Here is a 6,000-nt window from a genome sequence, read left to right as displayed (position 1 = left end):
GGACTTAGACACTGTATGGGTACAGGGCTCATGCACCTGTACCCTCACCACTAGTATAGGGCACCCAGCTAGAGGGGCGACTGATCTAAGCCAGGGCAGTGGGTTGTAGGCATGGCACAGAGGGATGTGTGCCATGTTGACTCTTCACTTTGTTCTTCACCAAGACACGCAGCCTGCAAAGGCAGTGTGTGAGTGTAAAGGTACAGGACCTCTCAGGGTGACACAATAAGTGCTGCAGCCCTTAGAGACCTTCCCTGGTCGCAGTGCCCTAGGTACCTGTGGTACCATTTACCAGGGGCTGACATGTGGCCAGAGATGCAAATTGGGTTTGGGTTTCAATGCAGTTTTGGGGAAAGAACATAGGCCCTGGGTACCTGGTTGGCAGGAGCCAGAGCACACTCAGTCAAAGCACATCAGCGGCTCAGCAAAAAGTGGGGGCAACCATGCAGAAAGAGGTCACTTTCTCACACAGATGCCTATGAAACTCTACATTTGCAGTGATTATTAGGGCTGGGCGTAGTTTGCGAAGTAGCACTTCGCGAATCTACGCAAAGTGAAGTTCGCACTACGCGAGCTACGCGTAGCACTTCGCGAACTGCGTAGTACCTTGTTTGCACTGTGCCAGATGTCGTTTTCAATGATTGCACAATGCGGACAAGCAACCGGCACTGTGCAATCATTGAAAATGGCATCTTGCACAGTGCAAGCTGTAGTTTTCTGCTGCTCGAGTAGATTTTTACTCGAGCTTCAGCTTTCTCAACGCGAACTGGTAGTTTCTCATCGCAAGCAGTCGCGAGCATACACGACCACTCGCAATGAAAAACCTGACCTCCTCACGTTGGGAATCTCGCCGGGAGGTTTATTTTCCATGCTCGCGATCGCCAACTTGAAGTTGCTGATCGTGAACAAGGAAAAAGTCTCGCAGGGATGTCATTTTGCTTGCTCGCGGTCGCCAACTTGATGTTGAGGACCGCGAGCAAGCAAAAAATAACCGCAGCACTACGCAACACTACGCTACGCGTGTTCGCACTGTGCTACGTGCAGTTCGCGTAGTGCGAAGTAGCGCGAACTTTGCAAACTACGCGAGCGTAGCGTAGTGCTTTGCCCAGGCTTAGTGATTATACCACTGAAAGGAGAGCATGAAGCTGATGAGTGACCAATTAGTGAAGCAGAGGTTCACAGTCACTCCACTATCCGCATAAAGCGAAGTCCTAAGATGTATTCTCACCCAAGGTGTTAATTCCCTAGCTCACATCATCCTCCAGACGCTGCAGCTATTAAGTGATAGCATCCAGGGTAGTGTCATGCTAGTCATAGTTGCCAAAACTCATTTCTGTGGTTTGTGCAAGGCTTCCTTGACTGATGGCTCAATGTGTGAGCTTCACGGTACCAAAGCCCGTCCCTTGCACTCTTGATTGAGCTCCAAGGTGGTTCAAAATAACCTGTTCCTCCGCCACTGCTCACCTTCCCACCCTTGGCCCGCAGCAGCCCCCATCAGGTACCAGGTGTTCTGGCCCCAGAACTGCATGACGCTGCACCTAGAAGCCAAAGAGCCAGCCTCACAGAAGAATTTGGATGCAACGCCATCTGCTCGAGGCCAATCGGGCCTTCTGCTCAGCCCCACAGCAAAGGCATGGGATTCAGTAAGCCTCCTCTCACTTGTCCATCTTCAGGGCCCTCCAGTACGGCTCATGCAACCCCACTGGCCCCAGGTTTAATCGCTCCACTCCTGGCCTCTATTCCCGGCCCGGGTCTCGCTCGATCAGTCACGAGAGTGGCTGTCATCTTGGAGGCCGGTTGTTCTCTCTGAGGCCTGGACTTTGGTACGGATTAATGGCCAGTCTGTTAGAGGACAGCCAATTCTATGAACCTTGGTGTTGACAAAAAGGGGTGAAGGTACAGTTGTCAGGCTCCGGATGACAGCAGATTTGCAAGGAGTACGATAGTAGCCCTAAACTGCAACTGCCATTGTGGCCGCCTTCCCAGGCACTCCACTGGTGGCATTTATCAAACAGGCCTTAGGTCCATGTTGTGCCATAATCAAGGACCTATAGGTAAGTTAAAATTGGCACGCAGGAGAATAGCCAATTTCAACATCTTTTTAGGTTTCAGAACATGTGTGCCGGGGTCTGGATAGCAGAGTCCCAGTGCACAAAATCAAAAACCAGCAGCATCAGTCCAAAACAAAATGGGAGTGGCTATGCCAAACAGACACATTTTCCTACCAAGACAAGATATGTTGGAAGTTTTCTTGTTTGTGTTATTCTGTAAAGAAATAAATGCTATTGAATAATATTGGCTGCACTTCTGTAAAGCAGGGGGAGCTCTAAATACATCTCTCATTCTGGAAAAGATAAATGGCTTTCATCAGAATTCCTTAACCCATGATGGTGTGCAAAGGATTTTCGTGAATAATGAAAGAAAGATAAGCTACACAGACCGCTAAAAGGAATGATCGTTTATTTTAACATGGATATTGTTAAGGGCAATTTTTAAGGCTTAGAAAGTGTTAGAGAAGAAACCTGTTAAATGTGATTCCATTATGTTTTGTTTGTCATCATACGGCGTATCCAATTCTAGAAGGTTTCCTATTATGGTCCAACTAAAGCACCCTTATTGAGAAGTCAACAAAGCCACCCTCCAGAAAACTGCAAATTCAATACTTTTGCTAAAGATTATATGTGAATCTGATAGAGGATCAAAGCTTTATTTAGGGAAATCTGTGTTAATGGAGTTTTGATGTCTCCTCGAAGTTGGGGAGTGGACAAATCTAAGCATGCATTTTCGGGTTGGCCTGCATATGTTGCTTAATATTACACATGCTGAGCTAGCTTGCACTCTAGAGATTTAGAAAATGCCCGCTACCCAAAAGCTGGTTTACATCTTTGATCCTTCCATCTTTCATACCATCCACATTAATGCTATTTTATTGCAGATCCCTTTGCATTTGCTTTGATCAAATGTAGGTAACAATGGGTCATTGAGGTGTAACTTTGGAAACATTTGGCCTGAATCACAAACTGCATTTTTATGGATCAATTCTGTTTTTTCCCCACCTGTATTTTTATCGTATATAAAGTAGTACTACTTTAGTAGGCTGACCTACTACTAAAAGCTGTTCACAAACCTACGGGTGGAAATGTTGCCTTCCACCTCTCAGATCTTTTTTACAAGACACGCATGTAAGTTTAGTACTAATTGATAAATGTGGGAGGAACTGGAACAGTGTTGAAAAACTGGGAAATAGCTGCTACAAAATGGGAGGGGATTGGGGAACATGAGAAGGGCATTAGGGAGGGGAAGGGTGCTACTAACATCCACCCACAAAAAAATACGCACATTGCTATTCAAAAACTACTATAGCGCTAAAGCTTACAAAATATTTGTAAATGTGCTCCAACCCTCCCCCAAAACTAGCCAACCCCAAACTGTACATGGCCTTCAGCCGTGTGCTCTGAATGGTTTGCCTCAGGTCCAGGTCCTGGGGACCCATCCCACAGGGTCGGGCATGATATTTAGGGGCACGAAGCCCCCTCACTAAGCCAACTTCGTTCCCAGGGACCCCACTCCAGTGGTCTGGCATAACGGTTAGGGGATGGGGGTAAAATCCCCCTCCCCAGGCTGTTATGGGACTTTCGAACCCCATCCTCTAGGGCCTGACATGATTATGAGGGGGAGAGGGCACACAGCCCTCTTCCCCAGGCTGATTTCGGCCCAGGGACCCCATCCACCAGGGCCTTGCGTTATCAATAAGGGAGGGATGATTTTGGCCCTGGGGAACCCAACCCCGGGACCAGTCATTAATATTTGAGGGAGGGGGCACGTGGCTCCCAACCCCGGCCAATTTTGGTCCAAGGAACCTCATCCCCCAGGATCTGACATTGAAATCAGGGGTGATGGGGCTCACAGCCCCCTTCCTGGGCAGACTTTGGCCCTAGGGACCCCATTCCCCAGGGCCCAGCATCATAACTAAGGGGAAGTGGGCATGCAGCCCCATCGCCGGGCCAATTTCCACCCTGAAGAGCCCATTCCCCTGGGCCTAGCATACTAAGGTTGGAGGCCTTGGGGGAGCCGGAATTGGTTCTGCCCAGAGGGAGCTGCTCTAGCCAGACATAAGCAATATTTAGAGCTGTTTCCTGCCTGCTTCGCTGCTGGCAGGAAAACAGATCTAAAGTCTACTCCCAGTGGGTAGGAGCCTTTTCAAGCTCCTGCTCCCTGGGAGCTAACATGGTGTTTACTCGCGTTTGACGGGAGTCTTGAATATGCTCCCACAACAGGGAGAGCAATTGCAAGTTTACCTGCCAGTGCCAGTGGGGGCAGTGAGGGGGGCCTCCCAGCCCCCTTTGCTTTGCACGTGAGGCTGATCCCCCAGAGATTGGGTCCTCAAGTCTTATATTGTGCTGGGGAGGGGGGCCTCGTGCCCCCTTTAGATATACGGTCGGGTCCTGGGGGGTATTGTCCTCAGGGCCATAATTGGTCTGGTGAAGGGGTCTACATGCCCCCCTCCCCTTTACAATGCAGCTAGGCCTCAGGTGATAGGGTCCCGGGCCAACATCAGCCTGGGGGGGGCAGCAACACTAGTTACTGGCATGCTTTATCATAGGATTCCCATGCAAGAAACCTAGTGCATCTGGGTGTGCTTCAATACATAATTAAAATTACCCTAAGGTCTCCCTACCAATGGAGACGATATTTAATATTGGGAACCTTAGGTGTTAAAAATAAAATTTGATGTGAAACAAGACTATTATGATTTCCCACATTTTAGGACTACATGTTTCAGCCATGGTCTCAACTGACCCTCAGGGTCAAATGGCTTTCTTCAAGATCTCGTGATCCCTAATATCATGTGCCTCTCATATATTAGTGTGCATATGCGCACTACTAATTGTGAATTCATGCAATTTTATGTTTTATGTTTGTTCCCATTTGTATAGCGCTAATCACCAAGATCTCTAAGGCGACAGACATAACATGGCAGAAACGCTAAGTTAGCCTAATCCCAATAAGCCTAAGCAAAAGCCTCCAGAAATAACATGGTCTTCAACCTCCTCCGAAATGAGAGTAGTTTTGTGTCCTTGCGCAAATCCTCTGGGAGCTTATTCCACATCTGAGGTACAAAAACCGAGAAGGCTCGACCACAAAGTGTCGTCATGCTAAAACGGGGACAGGTAAGAAAACTGGCCTGCAAGGAACGAAGATGACGGCCCGGGACATAGGGCTTCAAACGATCTTTAATGTACTTGGGGGCTTCACCAAACTGAGACTTGTGTGCAATGCACAAGCCCTTGAAGCTTACCCTTTGTTTAATAGGTAGCCAGTGCAGATGACGCAACAAGGGAGTGGCGTGCGTTTTTCGAGGCAGCTTGAATATCAACCTTGCCGCATCATTCATGACCACCTGAAGTTTCCTCAAGAGTGATACAGGGAGACCAATGTAGACTGCATTACCATAGTCTAGGCGAGACAATATTAAAGCAGTTACCACCGCTTGCATGGTGGTGGATGACAAAAGGACAGATAGTTTTCGGAGCTGACACAGTAATCCGATACAGCTTCCCACCACAGCGGAAACCTGGTTCTTCATGGTCAGTCCGTGTCTAGTTTGATACCTAGGCTTTTCACGGTCAGTACTGGCGTAGGAGTAGTGCCAAGCTCTTGAGGCCAGAACAAGCTGGACCAAGGGGAGGAGTCTGGAAAGAGTACCAAGACTACGGTCTTATCTGGGTTCACTTTTAAAGAATTCAGAGTCATCCAGTTCATGGTGTACATAAGAATGTTCTGAACATTCCGTTGTGAGTCACAGGTGTGGTCAATGCGAACTATTAGCTGGGTGTCGTCCACGTAATTAAACACCTGGCAGTTAGCCAGGGCCTCAATCAGGGGTTGAAGATAGATGTTAAAAAGCAGGTGGGACAACCCTGCGGAACCCCCCAATGAAGAATGCCCTGTTTAGACATAAGCGTTACAACAAACAATTGATGGACGGAATGCTGACAA

This window comes from Triturus cristatus, chromosome 7 (genome assembly GCF_964204655.1).
Source record: "Triturus cristatus chromosome 7, aTriCri1.1, whole genome shotgun sequence".
Taxonomy (NCBI): domain Eukaryota; kingdom Metazoa; phylum Chordata; class Amphibia; order Caudata; family Salamandridae; genus Triturus; species Triturus cristatus.
This window is presented reverse-complemented; position numbering follows the sequence as displayed.